The following is a 15733-nucleotide window of genomic DNA, read 5'->3' on the forward strand; positions in this document are numbered from 1 at the left end:
CCAGAGATGCTGCCTGTCCCGCTGAGTTACTCCAGCATTTTGATTTCATCTTCAGTGTAAACCAGCATCTGCAGTTCTTTCCTGCACATTATGTAATGTAATTGTAAACTGAGGTAATGAGGTTTTTAGTTCACTATCGCAACGTTTAAGAAACATTTAGACAGGCACATGGATAGGACAGGTTTAGAGGGATATGGGCCAAACGCAGACAGGTGGGACTAGTGTAGGCAAGGCATGGGCAAGTTGGGCCGAAGGGCCTGTTTCCACGCTGTATCACTCTATGTGTAGGAAGGAACTGCAGACGCCGGTTTACATCGAAGATAGACACAAAATGTTGGAGTAACTCAGCGGGACAGGCAGCATCTCTGGAGAGAAGGAATGGGTGACGTTTCAGGTCGAGACCCATTCAGTTTAGTTTAGTTTAGTCTAGTTTAGTTCAGTTCTGTTCAGATCACTTTAGTTTAGTTTAGTTTTAGATAGTTCAGTTGAGTTCCTATTCCTTCTCTCCAGAGATGCTGTCTGTCCCGTTGAGTTACTCCAGCATTCTGTATGGCTCGACAACTCTAATTCCCCAGAATTAAAAAATGGGGGGATATTCAGCAGGGAAAAGGGCTGAGATTGATTCCGGACCAGGAGAGGAGGCCCAGTTCACAGTTTTACTCGTGGTTAAATTAATGGGAGCTGAAACTCAAAACATTACCCAGTAAACATTCTCATGTGCAATTATCCCTGAGCCTGCTGCTCCACTCAGAGTTCATACCTGACCGTAAACATCGCCACCGGAATCATTAAGAATCAATTAAACCAATAATTAAGGAACTGGATGACAATTTCCTGATATAGTCCAGGAATAAACACAACTCTAACATTGAACAGAGCTCAACACTCCAGCACCAATCCCCCTCTCTCACCAAGCACAATGCCTAGGTTAACGTACGATGAGCGTTTGAACGAGGGTTGCCAACTGTCCCGTATTAGCCGGGACATCCCGTATTTTGGGCTAAATTGGTTTGTCCCGTACGGGACCGTCCTTGTCCCGTATTAGGCTGGGGGGGGGGGACACACGCTGTAGGCCCGGAAGCTGAGAACACGAATGCGGAAGGCCCGGACGCTGTAGGCCCGGACGCTGTAGGCCCGGATGCTGAAGGCCCGGACGCTGTAGGCCCGGATGCTGAAGGCCCGGACACTGTAGGCCGGACACTGTAGGCCCGGATGCTGAAGGCCCGGACGCTGTAGGCCCGGATGCTGAAGGCCCGGACGCTGTAGGCCGGACACTGTAGGCCCGGATGCAGAAGGCCCGGATGCAGAAGGCCCGGACGCTTAAGGCCCGGACGCTGAAGGCCCGGACGCTGAAGGCCCGGACGCTGAAGGCCCGGACGCTGAAGGCCCGGACGCTGTAGACAATAGACAATAGACCATAGGTGCAGGAGTAGGCCATTCAGCCCTTCGAGCCAGCACCGCCATTCAATGCGATCATGGCTGATCACTCTCAATCAGTACCCCATTCCTGCCTTCTCCCCGTACCCCCTCACTCCGCTATCCTTAAGAGCTCTATCCAGCTCTCTCTTGAAAGCATCCAACGAACTGGCCTCCACTGCCTTCTGAGGCAGAGAATTCCACACCTTCACCACTCTCTGACTGAAAAAGTTCTTCCTCATCTCCGTTCTAAATGGCCTACCCTTTATTCTTAAACTGTGGCCCCTTGTTCTGGACTCCCCCAACATTGGGAACATGTTTCCTGCCTCTAATGTGTCCAATCCCCTAATTATCTTATATGTTTCAATAAGATCCCCCCTCATCCTTCTAAATTCCAGTGTATACAAGCCTAATTGCTCCAGCCTTTCAACATACGACAGTCCCGCCATTCCGGGAATTAGCCTAGTGAACCTACGCTGCACGCCCTCAATAGCAAGAACTGTAGGCCTGGACACTGTAGGTCCAGGCACTCACTGGAGTTAGAAGGATGGGGGGGTTGGGGGGGCCTCATTGAAATGTACCAAATAATGAAAGGCCTGGATAGAGTGGATGTGGAGAGGATGTTTCCACCAGTGGGAGAGTCTAGGACCTGAACGTCACATCCTCAGAATAAAAGGACGTACTTTTAGAAAGATGAGGAGGAATTTCTTTAGTCAGAGGGTGGTGAATCTGTGGAATTCATTGCCACAGACGGCTGTGGAGGTCAGGTCAATGGTTTTTTTTTAAGATGGCAATTGACAGATTCTTGAGTAGTGCGGGTGTCGGGGGTTATGGGGAGAAGGCAGGAGAATGGGCTTGGGAGGGAAAGATAAATCAGCCATGATTGAATGGCGGGGTAGCATTTATAGACAATAGACAATAGGTGCAGGAGTTGGCCGTTCGGCCCTTCAACATTAACTACCTTTATGGGTCGAATGGCCTAATTTTGCACCTAGAACTTCTGAAGGTCAGTCTGCAGCTTACACAAGTTGGAGGCCTCTCAACTCCAATTGCACTTGAGGAATCACGAGCTCATAAGACATGGGAGCAGACTCGGACTATTCGGCCCATCAGGTCCATGCCGCCATTCCACCATGGCTGATCTGTTTTTGCCTCTGAATCCCATTGCAATAAGTGGTGAACACTGCCCGGTCCATCATGGGTACAGACCTCTCCTCCATAGGCTCGCCCTCCCCCGAATCACAGTCAGAATGAAGGGTCTCGACCCGAAATGTCACCTCCTCTTTTTCTCCAGAGACGCTTGCGAACTCTGGTCCTAGACTCTCCCACCATTGGAAACATTCTCTCCACATCCACTCTATCCAGGCCTTTCACTATTCTGCAAGTTTCAATGAGGTCCCCCCTCAACCTTCCAAACTCCAGCGAGTAAAGGCCCAGTGCCGACGAAATAGTAAGTGACACACTCTCTTGGGCTTTGAACTGTGCTTATGACCAATTGAAAATCTCGAGGGTTCTCTACAGAAACAAGGACAATCTTTGAACAGGCTGCTAAAAGATTAAAAGTAAATGTTAATAATTCATCGGCAAGCTAAGTCTATTAATAATTTTGAACAGACTGTCACAAGACACGATGATCGCCTCGAAAGTGTTCATTTCGGAAAGGAAGAATCTCCGTTGATTTGATTTAATTAGCGAGCTAGCCTTTATCTTGTTGGTTTTATTAGCCTTCACTAAACATTCATTTTGAGAAATTAATGAATTGTGTACCAGGCAGTGTTTGTTCCATTTTCCCAAGACTCCTTTGAGATCAGTGGAGTAAGCAAAATGCCAAAAAGTGGAGATCATCCATTCATCAGCCATTGCACACGTAGATCCCAGAGTTCGGTCTAACTTAATATCAGCATTTTGCGAGGGGGGGGGGGTGGAGAAAGAACGTCAAGACTGTTTCATTGTCCTGTGTCCCAGATAGAACAATGACGTTCTTACGTGCAGCGGCACAACACGACATGCAAACATAGAACAGTGTGAACAATACAATAAACAAGAAAGAAAAGTTCAGCGAATAGTTCTGGAGTATCATATCATCATATCATATATATACAGCCGGAAACAGGCCTTTTCGGCCCTCCAAGTCCGTGCCGCCCAGCGATCCCCGCACATTAACACTATCCTACACCCACTAGGGACAATTTTTACATTTACCCAGCCAATTAACCTACATACCTGTACGTCTTTGGAGTGTGGGAGGAAACCGAAGATCTCGGAGAAAACCCACGCAGGTCACGGGGAGAACGTACAAACTCCGTACAGTGCAGTACCCGTAGTCAGGATCAAACCTGAGTCTCCGGCGCTGCATTCGCTGTAAAGCAGCAACTCTACCGCTGCGCCACCGTGCCGCCCTAAAGTTCTATGTTTCCCACTTTCTCATCTCACACGCTAGCTGATCTCTTAAACACTACCAGATGTTGTGACACCTCATGTGCCTGAAGAGGGCTCACAAGTTCAGGTGCTAGGTGCAGAATTAGGCCATTCGGCCCATCCAGTATACTCTGCCATTCAATCACGGCTGATCTATCTCTCCCTCCTAACCCCATTCTCCTGCCTTCCCCCCCCCCATAAGCCCCTGACACCCGCACTAATCAAGAATCTATCTATCTCTGCCTTAAGTACATCCACTGACTTGGCCTCCACAGCCTTCTCTACTTCACGGTGTGCATTTTCTCCTAGTTACTATATTATCACCGAAGATAGGCGCACAGTGCTGGAGTAACTCAGCGGGACAGGCAGCACTTCTGGAAAGAAGGAATGGGAGATGTTTCGGGTCGAGACCCTTCTTCAGACTGAGAGTCAGGGGTGAGGGAGGCACAGAGATATGGAAGGATGAGGTGTGAAATCGGCAGAGCAAAGTGGATGTTAATAAGGAAATGTAGAATGTTCATTGTTAGATGAGGGGAAGGTGACAACGAGGCATACAATAGACAATAGACAATAGACAATAGACAATAGGTGCAGGAGGAGGCCATTCGACCCTTCGAGCCAGCACCACCATTCAATGTGATCATGGCTGATCATTCTCAATCAGTACCCCGCTCCTGCCTTCTCCCCATACCCCCTGACTCCGCTATCCTTAAGAGCTCTATCTAGCTCTCTCTTGAATGCATTCAGAGAATTGGCCTCCACTGCCTTCTGAGGCAGAGAATTCCACAGATTCACAACTCTCTGACTGAAAAAGTTTTTCCTCATCTCAGTTCTAAATGGCCTACCCCTTATTCTTAAACTGTGGCCCCTTGTTCTGGACTCCCCCAACATCGGGAACATGTTTCTTGCCTCTAACGTGTCCAACCCCTTAATAATCTTTTTTTTTCTCGAAACACACAGGAGGTGTCAAGTCCACACGATCGGTAATATTTAATCAGGAGGACAGTAGAACCAGTGGGAGAACTAGGGTGGGGGCGGGATGGAGAGAGAGGGAAAGCAAGGCTTACTTGAAGTTAGAGAAGTCAATGTTCATACCGCTGGGGTGTAAGCTGCCCAAGCGAAATGTGAGGTGCTGTTCCTCCAATTTGCGCTGGGCCTCACTGTGACAATGGAGGAGGCCCAGGACAGAAAGGTCAGTGTGGGAGTGGGAGGGGGAGTTGAAGTGCTGAGCCACCGGGAGATCAGGTCGGCCACAATGGCTCACGCTAGCAAATGAAACACAGAGACAAAAATAAGGCAACCATGCAGACATAACTTCAAAAGCCAAGATTATTTTAATTGTTGCAAGCTTTAGCTATATAAACATCAACTTGGTGCCAAATTCTTGCTTGTGAAAGTTACAAAATTCAGACTGTTTGATGTGAGGAACAGATGGGACTGGGCGGTTCACGGTGGTGCAGCGGTAGAGTTGCTGCCTTACAGTGCTTTCAGCGCCAGAGACCCGGGTTCCATCCCGACTACGGGCGCTGTCTGTACGGAGTTTGTCCGTTCTCCCCCGTGACCTGCGTGGGTTTTCCCCAAGATCTTCGGTTTCCTCCCACACTCCAAAGACGTGCAGGTTTGTAGGCTAAATAGCTTGGTGTGAATGTAATTTGTCCCTAGTGGGTGTAGGATAGTGATAATGTGCGGGGATCGCTGGTCGGCGCGGACTCGGTGGGCCAGTGATCGAACCACGTGTACCAAGCTACATTGAAAATCTTTTTTTCCATGCAGGTCAGCTAGATTATTGCCACACACAAATACAATCCCAGATGAAGGTTTAAGGTTTAAGAAACGTTTAGACAGGTAGATGGTAGGACAGGTCGAGAGGGAAATGGGCCAAACGCAGGCAGGTGGAACGAGTGTGAATGGGACATGTTGACCGGTGTGGGCAAGTCTAGTTTAGTTTATTGTCACGTGTACCGAGCGAGGTACAGTGAAAAGCTTTTGATGCGTGCTAACCAGTCAGCAGTTACAATTGAGTCATCCACACTGTACAGATACATGATGAAGGAATAACATTTAGTGCAAGAAAAAGTCCAGTAAATTTAGATTTAGATTTAGATTTAGAGATACAGCGCGGAAACAGGCCCTTCGGCCCAGCGGGTCCGCGCCGCCCAGCGATCCCCGCACATTAACACTATCCTACACACACTAGGGACAATTTTATTTATTTTTTAACATTTTACCCAGTCAATTAACCTAGATACCTGCACGTCTTTGGAGTGTGGGAGGAAAGCGAAGATCTCGGAGAAATCCCACGCAGGTCACGGGGAGAACGTACAAACTCCGTACAGACGGCGCCCGTAGTCGGGATCGAACCTGAGTCTCAGGCGCTGCATTCGCTGTAAGGCAGCAACTCTACCGCTGCGCCACCGTGGCGATTAAAGATAGTCCAACGGTCTTCACTGATGGTAGTTCAAGACTGCTCTGAGCTACTATCTACCTCACTGGAGACCCTCAGACTATCTTTAACTACCTCCGCTGGCACCTCGTTCCATATACCCACCACCCTCTGAATGAAAATGTTGCCCCTTCAGGTCCCTATTAAATCTTTCCCCTCTCACCCTAAACCTCTGTCCTCGCGTACATAATTCTCCTACTCAGGATAAAAGACTGTGCATTAACCTTATCAATTCCCTTCCTCATCTTGCACACTTCCAAAGTTCTACGAGAAGAATTGGGCCATTCGGCCCAACAAGTATACTCTGAAATTCAATCATGGCTGATCTATCTCTCCCTCCTAACCCCATTCTCCTGCCTTCTCCCCATAACCCCTGACTACACCCGTACTAATCAAGAATCTGTCAAATCTCTGCCTTCAATATATCCATTGACTTGGCCTCCACAGCCGCCTGTGGCAAATAATCCCACAGATTCACCACCCTCTGAATATTTGGGTAAGCCCTCGACCTCCTGCGCTCCAATGAACGAAGTCCTAGGCTGGCCAAATTCTCCCTGCAGATCAGGCACTTGAGTCCTGGCAACATCCTGGTGATCTCCCCACCATCGAAGGGATTTGCCGGAGTGGCTGCCTCAGAAAGGCAGCCAGCATCATCAGAGACCCACACCACCCTGGCCTCCCCCCCTCCCCTCTCTCCTCAACCCCCTCCCCTCTCCCTTCTCCACCACTCCCCCCTTCTCCCCTCCCTCCCTCCTCCCCTCCCCCTCCCCTCCCTTTAAACTTAAAAATGTGAATAACTTAAAAAATATAACACCGATTTCAATAAAACTACTTGCATTATCACTAACGTGACAATGGTGAGTAGGGTGGGTCTAAAATTGTCGCGCTATCGCGTATGTTTTGGCTGAAGTTCAGTCACAAACAAGATAACAAACAAGAGTTTTAGTATATAGATATACATACTCAAACACACACACAGTTCAGAGCTTAATGGAGGTTGTATTTCTATACATATATACACACACACTGAACTTTTTGTCTTGTTTATTATATTGTTCACAGTGCACTATGTTTCCATTGTTCTATCTGGAACATACGACAATAAAAGACAATGGGTCGGCGCGGTGGCGCAGCGGTAGAGTTGCTGCCTCACAGCGCCAGACACCCGGGTTCCATCCCGACTACGGGCGCTGTCCGCACGGAGTTTGTACGTTCTCCCCGTGACCTGCGTGGGTTTTCTCCGAGATCTTCGGTTTCCTCCCACACTCCAAAGACGAGCGGGTTTGTAGGTTAATCGGCTTTGGTGCAAATGTAAACTTGTCCCCAGTGTGTGTGGGATGGTGTTAATGTGCAGGGATCGCTGGTCGGCACAGGCTGGTTGGGCCGAAGGGCCTGTTTCTGCGCTGTATCTCTAAACTAAACTAAATTGCGCTAAAACGCACACGATAGAGGGAGAACTGGGAAGGGGGAGGGGAAGAGAGGGACAGAGGAACTATCTAAAGGCCACAGTTTAAGAATAAGGGGTAGGCCATTTAGAACGGAGATGAGGAAGAACATTTTCAGTCAGAGAGTGGTGAAGGTGTGGAATTCTCTGCCTCAGAAGGCAGTGGAGGCCAGTTAGTTGGATGCTTTCAAGAGAGAGCTGGATAGAGCTCTTAAGGATAGCGGAGTGAGGGGGTATGGGGAGAAGGCAGGAACGGGGTACTGATTGAGAGTGATCAGCCATGATCGCATTGAATGGCGGTGCTGGCTCGAAGGGCTGAATGGCCTACTCCTGCACCTATTGTCTATTGTCTATTGTCTATTGACTCTTGAAATTCTCTCCGCATCCTTTCCAGCTTGGTGCTTCGATGAATGACAGAGGCTCGGCTCAGTGGAAGCAAGTATTGGATGAAGCATTGCTCACAAGCCAAAATGAAGCCATCTACTCAGTTATCTCAACACTGACACTCAATCTTACTGATTTTTGTTGCATGCCAGGCTCTACAGAAGCATTACGCAACTGAAGACAGACGCAAAATGCTGGAATAGAGAAACACAGAAACATAGATGCAGGAGGAGGCCATTCGGCTCTTCGAGCCAGCACCGCCATTCATTGTGATCATGGCTATTTATTCACAAAATGCTGGAGTAACTCAGCGGGTCAGGCTGCATCTCAGGAGAGAAGGAATGGGTGACGTTTCGGGTCGAGACCCTTCTTCAGACTGATGTCAGGGGGGCGGGACAAAGGAAGGATATAGGTGGAGACAGGAAGATAGAGGGAGAACTGGGAAGGGGGAGGGGAAGAGAGGGACAGAGGAACTATCTAAAGTTGGAGAAGTTAATGAGAAGTCAGACAGTATCTCCCGAGATGCTGCCTGACCCGCTGAGTTACTCCAGCATTTTGTGAATAAATACCTTCGATTTGTACCGGCATCTGCAGTTATTTTCTTATACATTGTGGTCACGGCTGATCATCCACAATCAGTAACCCGTGCCTGCCTTCTCCCCATATCTCTTGATTCCGCTAGCCCCTAGAGCTCTATCTGACTATCTTTTAAATTCATCCAGGGAATTGGCCTCCACTGCCTTCTGTGGCAGAGAGTTCCACAAATTCACAACTCTCTGGGGGAAAAAATTTCTTCTCACCTCAGTTTTAAATGGCAATAGACAATAGGTGCAGGAGTAGGCCATTCGGCCCTTCGAGCCAGCACCGCCATTCAATGTGATCATGGTTAATCATTCTCAATCAGTACCCCGTTCCTGCCTTCTCCCCATACCCCCTGACTCTGCTATCCTTAAGAGCTCTATCTAAAGGCCTCCCCGTTATTCTTAGACTGTGTCCCCTGGTTATCTCAGCAGGTCAGTCAGCATCTCCGGAGAGAAGGAACGGGGGAGTCGGGGGAGAGGGAAACGAGAGATACAGACGGTGATGTAGAACAAATGAATGAAAGATACGCAAAAATGTAACGATGATAAAGGAAACAGGCCATTATTCGCTGTGGGCTAGGTGAAAACAAGTTACAGACAATGAGACTCAACAAGACGACTTTGAAGCTGGTACGACTTGGGTGGGGGAGAGATGGACGGAGAGAGAGGGAAAGCAAGGGTTACTTGAAGTTAGAGAATTCAATATTGATACCATTAGGCTGTAAACTGCCCAAGCAAAATGTTTGTTTTGGAAGGACTGTTGAAAGTATAAATGATGGCATGTGTTCTTTGATGCGGGCGACATTGGAACTTGCTGGAGGTCATCGCCTTGGTTGGTCTCACCCTCTTACGCAGTTTTGAGGAACAATTTGCAAGAAAATACAAAGCTATTTTTGACCTCATCCTTGCGAGAGGAAGCTAAGTGAACTTAGTCAAGGTAAAAAAGACACGCCAATAAAAGAGAGAGAGAGAGGGAGAGAGAGGGAGAGAGAGAGGGAGGGAGAGAGAGGGGGAGAGAGAGGGGGAGAGAGAGGGGGAGGGAGAGAGAGAGGGAGAGAGAGAGGGAGAGAGAGAGGGAGAGAGAGAGAGAGAGAGAGAGAATGGGGGGATGAGAGGACAGAGAGAGCGAGAGAGCGAGAGAGAGAGAGAGAGAGAGAGAGAAAGCGAGAGAGGCAGAAGGAAGGGAAGACAGGGCAGATACAGGGGAGAGAAGGAGAGAGAATAGAGAGAGAAGGGAAGAGAAAGGAGAGATGAGAAGAGGATGGGGAGAGGGGGGAAGAGAGGAAGGTGAGAGAAAACAGGCAGAAAATGAAAGGAAAGGGAGGGAGAGATGAAGAAAGAATAGAGAGCGAAGGGTGAGAGAGAAGGGGGGAAATATACAGGGAGGAGAGAGAGGAACTGATGGAGTGAATGTGTAGGGTCTTGTACACAAGGTAAGGGAGTCATGAACCAGTGGACATAGGTTTGAGGTGAGAGGGGCAAGATTTAATAGGAGCCTGAGGGATCACTTTAACGTGAGTGTCTCCGCGCTGCATAACAAATCCTGAGAGGAATAGAATGGATAGATGTACAGAGTCTCTTGCCCAGAGTACGGGCGGTCACAGTGGCACAGCGGTAGAGTTGCTGCCTTACAGCGAATGCAGCGCTGGAGACCCGGGTTCGATCCCGACTACGGGCGCCGTCTGTACGGAGTTTGTACGTTCTCCCCGTGACCTGCGTGGGTTTTCTCCGAGATCTTCGGTTTCCTCCCACACTCCAGAGATGTGCAGGTTTGTAGGTTAATTGGCTTGGTAAATGTAAGAACAATTGTCCCTAGTGTGTGTAGGATAGTGTTAGTGTGCGGGGATCGCTGGTCGGTGCGGACCTGGTGGGCCGAAAGGCCTGTTTCTGCCCTGTATTTCTCCTTAAAAAAAAAGGTTGGGGAATCGAGGACCAGAGGACACAGGTTTAAGGTGAAGGGGGAAAAGATTTAATAGGAATCTGAGGTTTAATAGGAATCCGTATAGACAGCACCCGTAGTCAGGATCGGACCGGAGTCTCTGCTGCTGTAAGTGCTGGAAGGCAGCAGCTTGACTGCCGTGCCACTGTGACGCACTAGATTTCTGGAGAACATGGAAGGTAAAAGGGTCCCGACCCGACAAGTAACCTGCCCATGTTCTCCAGAGATGCTGCCTGACCCTCTGAGTTACTCCAGCACTCTGTGAAACGTCACCTATCCATGTTCTCCAGAGATGCTGCCTGACCCTCTGAGTTACTCCAGCACTCTGTGAAACGTCACCTATCCATGTTCTCCTGAGATGCTGCCTGACCCGCTGAGTTATTCCAGCACTCTGTGAAACGTCACCTATCCATGTTCTCCAGAGATGCTGCCTGACCCGCTGAGTTACTCCAGCACTCTGTGAAACGTCACCTGCCCATGTTCTCCAGAGATGTTGCCTGACCCACTGAGTTACTCCAGCACTCTGTGAAACGTCACCTATCCATGTTCTCCAGAGATGCTGCCTGACCTTACGTGTTGAGTTACTCCAGCACTCTGTGTTTTTACTAGGAAGGACTATTTAGGTAGTTTGACACTCCCAACTCCCACAGCACTACCATCAGAGGCTCATTAAGATAGACAACTTCAATGATGAATTACAAGAAAGTCTTTTTTTTCCCCTGAACTTGTCGTCGTGAGGAAGTGAACTGGTCCCGGCTAATTTCACATCAAAACATTGGAGCCAGGAGAGCCATGAAATACCATGTTCACACTTCCACCCCATTTTAATCAATAATGCAAGGCGGGCTAATGAAGACTTAGAAATATCTTTATTGAATTGAATTGATTGAATAGGTTTATTGGCCAAGTATGTGCACATACAAGGAATGTGCCTTGGTGCTCCGCTCACAAGTAACAACACGAACATACAGTAAACAATTAACAATAAAGCATAAAACATTAAAACATAAAAAAATACAACATTATGGCCTAAACATGTGAGTGAAATAAACCACAGCACAAAGAGACTACACACTTTGCTTATTGAGTAGAGCTACTACTCGCGGGGAAAAAGCTGTTTTTATGTCTGGCTGTGGCTGCTTTGACAGTCCGGAGTCGCCTTCCAGAGGGAAGTGCTTGGAAGAGTTTGTGGCCAGGGTGAGAGGGGTCAGAGATGATCTTGCCCGCTCGCTTCCTGGCCCTTGCAGTGTACAGTTCGTCAATGGGGGGGAGGTGAGTGACATATAAAATTATAAAAGGACTGGACAAGTTAGATGCAGGAAAAATGTTCCCAATTTTGGGGGAGTCCAGAACCAGGGGCCACACAGTCTAAGAATAAAGGGGAGGCCATTTAAAACTGAGGTGAGAAGAAACTTTTTCACCCAGAGAGTTGTGAATTTGTGGGATCCTCTGCCACGGAAGGCAGTGGAGGCCAATTCACTGGATGAATTTAAAAGAGAATTAGATAGAGCTCTAGGAGCTAGTGGAATCAAGGCATATGGGGAGAAGGCAGGCACGGGTTACTGATTGTGGATGGTCAGCCATGATCACAATGAGTGGCGGTGCTGGCTCAAAGGGCCGAATGGTTCAGTGCGGACGCGTTGGGCCGAAGGGCCTGCTTCTAAATCTAAAGTGAATCTCTGAACTAAACTCAACCAAATCTGAGTCCATCTGTAGAGCTCTATGAATGAATTCCAAACTTTGCACAGCTAGTTTACTGCACTTTATTTTCTGCACTTTATTTTCTGCACTTTACTGCACTTTATTTTACAGCACTGATTTACAACTGCAGAAAACCTGTTTCTTTTAAGAGCTTAAACCAGGGGTAGACAATAGACAATAGACAATAGGTGCAGGAGGAGGCCATTCGGCCCTTCGAGCCAGCACCACCATTCAATGTGATCATGGCTGATCATTCTCAATCAGTACCCCGTTCCTGCCTTCTCCCCATACCCCCTGACTCCGCTATCCTTAAGAGCTCTATCTAGCTCTCTCTTGAAAGCATTGCAGAGAATTGGCCTCCACTGCCTTCTGAGGCAGAGAATTCCACAGATTCACAACTCTCTGAGTGAAAAAGTTTTTTGCTCATCTCCGTTCTAAATGGCCTACCCCTTATTCTTAAACTGTGGCCCCTTGTTCTGGACTCCCCCAACATTGGGAACATGTTTTCTGCCTCTAGCCTGTCCAACCCCTTAATAATCTTTTCTGTTTTAATAAGATCCCCTCTCATCCTTCTAAATTCCAGTGTATACAAGCCCAGTCGCTCCGTCCTTTCAACATACGACAGTCCCGCCATCACGCCACCTATTAAACAACCTTGTCCACTGGACAGCCAATGGCGAGATTCATTAGGCCGTTAGATGTTATTTTACGCATTGAATTGGACTTTACAAGCAGGAGTTGGAAAATTGAAATGCCTTTTTATTGCAAGTGAAAGGCCAAGCGTCTCACTGCTTTGCTCCAGTAAATCTGGCAAATAAAACATCAACAGAGAATCTGGCTGACTTTCTGATTTACAGCCAGCCGTTCCCATATTTGTTTACTTTAGTTCAGTTCAGTTTATTGTACCGAGGTACAGTGAAAAGCTTTAGTTGCGTGCTATCCAGTCAACGGAAAGACAACGCACGATTACAATCGAGCCATTCACAGGGTGCAGATACATGTTAAGGGAATAACGTTTAGTGCAAGGTAAAGCCAGCAAAGCTCAATGGTCACCATTGAGGTAGATAGCAGTTCAGCACTGGTTGTGGTAGGAGGATTCAGTTGCCTGTAGGGTTGCCAACTTTCTAACTGCAAATACGGGACAAGGTGATGTTACCGCCCCGCGCCCCACGTGATCTCACCCAGCCAGCGGGCACGTGCTCCCGCTTCACCAATGGCGGCCGCCCGGGCCGGGAGGCTGTTGCTATGCAACCTCCGTCAGGCGAACGCACTCAGCCCCGCTCCCCGAACACACTCCGTTAGCCTACACTGTCCGGGCCTTCAGTGCCCCATGGGCCTACACTGTCCGGGCCTACAGTGCCCCATGGGCCTACACTGTCCGGGCCTACAGTGCCCGATGGGCCTACACTGTCTGGGCCTACAGTGCCCAATGGGCCTACACTGTCCGGGCCTACAGTGCCCCATGGGCCTACACTGTCTGTGCCTACAGTGCCCAATGGGCCTACACTGTCCGGGCCTACAGTGCCCCATGGGCCTACAGTGCCCCATGGGCCTACACTGTCCGGGCCTACAGTGCCCCATGGGCCTACACTGTCCGGGCCTACAGCGCCCCCTGGGCCTACACTGTCCGGGCCTACAGTGCTTCATGGGCCTACACTGTCCGGGCCTACAGTGCCCCATGTGCCTACACTGTCTGGGCCTACAGTGCCCCATGGGCCTACACTGTCCGGGCCTACAGTGCCCCATGGGCCTACACTGTCCGGGCCTACAGTGCCCCATGGGCCTACACTGTCCGGGCCTACACTGTCCGGGCCTACAGTGCCCCATGGGCCTACACTGTCCGGGCCTACAGTGCCCCATGGGCCTACACTGTCCGGGCCTACACTGTCCGGGCCTACAGTGCCCCATGGGCCTACACTGTCCGGGCCTACAGTGCCCCATGGGCCTACACTGTCCGGGCCTACAGTGCCCCATGGGCCTACACTGTCCGGGCCTACACTGTCCGGGCCTACAGTGCCCCATGGGCCTACACTGTCCGGGCCTACAGTGCCCCATGGGCCTACACTGTCCGGGCCTACAGTGCCCCATGGGCCTACACTGTCCTGGCCTACAGTGCCCCATGGGCCTACACTGTCTGTGCCTACAGTGCCCAATGGGCCTACACTGTCCGGGCCTACAGTGCCCCATGGGCCTACAGTGCCCCATGGGCCTACACTGTCCGGGCCTACAGTGCCCCATGGGCCTACACTGTCCGGGCCTACAGCGCCCCCTGGGCCTACACTGTCCGGGCCTACAGTGCTTCATGGGCCTACACTGTCCGGGCCTACAGTGCCCCATGTGCCTACACTGTCTGGGCCTACAGTGCCCCATGGGCCTACACTGTCCGGGCCTACAGTGCCCCATGGGCCTACACTGTCCGGGCCTACACTGTCCGGGCCTACAGTGCCCCATGGGCCTACACTGTCCGGGCCTACAGTGCCCCATGGGCCTACACTGTCCGGGCCTACAGTGCCCCATGGGCCTACACTGTCCAGGCCTACAGTGCCCCATGGGCCTACACTGTCCGGGCCTACACTGTCCAGGCCTACAGTGCCCCATGGGCCTACGCTGTCCGGGCCTACAGTGCCCCATGGGCCTACACTGTCCAGGCCTACACTGTCCGGGCCTACAGTGCCCCATGGGCCTACACTGTCCGGGCCTACAGTGCCCCATGGGCCTACACTGTCCGGGCCTACAGTGCCCCATGGGCCTACACTGTCCTGGCCTACAGTGCCCCATGGGCCTACACTGTCCGGGCCTACAGCATCCCATGGGCCTACACTGTCCGGGCCTACAGTGCCCCATGGGCCTACACTGTCCTGGCCTACAGTGCCCCATGGGCCTACACTGTCCGGGCCTACAGCATCCCATGGGCCTACACTGTCCGGGCCTACAGCATCCCATGGGCCTACACTGTCCGGGCCAACAGCCTAACAAATTTAGCCCAAAATGCGGGATGTCTCAGCTAATGCGGGACCGTTGGCAACACTAGTTGCTGGATAACAGGTATTCAACAGGTGAAACTGTCCCTGAACCTGGAGGTGTGCGTTTTCGGTTTAGAGATACAGCACGGAAACAGGAGAAAACCGGAGCACCCGGAGAAAACCCACGCAGGTCACGGGGAGAACGTACAAACTCGATAGAGCTCTTAAAGATAGTGGAGCCAAGGGATATGTGGAGAACGCAGGAACGGGGTACTGATTGTGGACCATCAGGTCAAACTCAAGTACAACAGGGAGAGCAAAGGGGAGAACACAGAGTGCAGAATATTTTACAGCGTGAAATCATACCCTTTGGCCCAACTTGCCCACACCGGCCATTTCAGTTTAGTTTATTGTCACGTGAACCGAGGTACAGTGAAAAGCTTT

The sequence above is a fragment of the Rhinoraja longicauda genome, chromosome 11 (genome assembly GCF_053455715.1).
Source record: "Rhinoraja longicauda isolate Sanriku21f chromosome 11, sRhiLon1.1, whole genome shotgun sequence".
Classification (NCBI taxonomy): domain Eukaryota; kingdom Metazoa; phylum Chordata; class Chondrichthyes; order Rajiformes; family Arhynchobatidae; genus Rhinoraja; species Rhinoraja longicauda.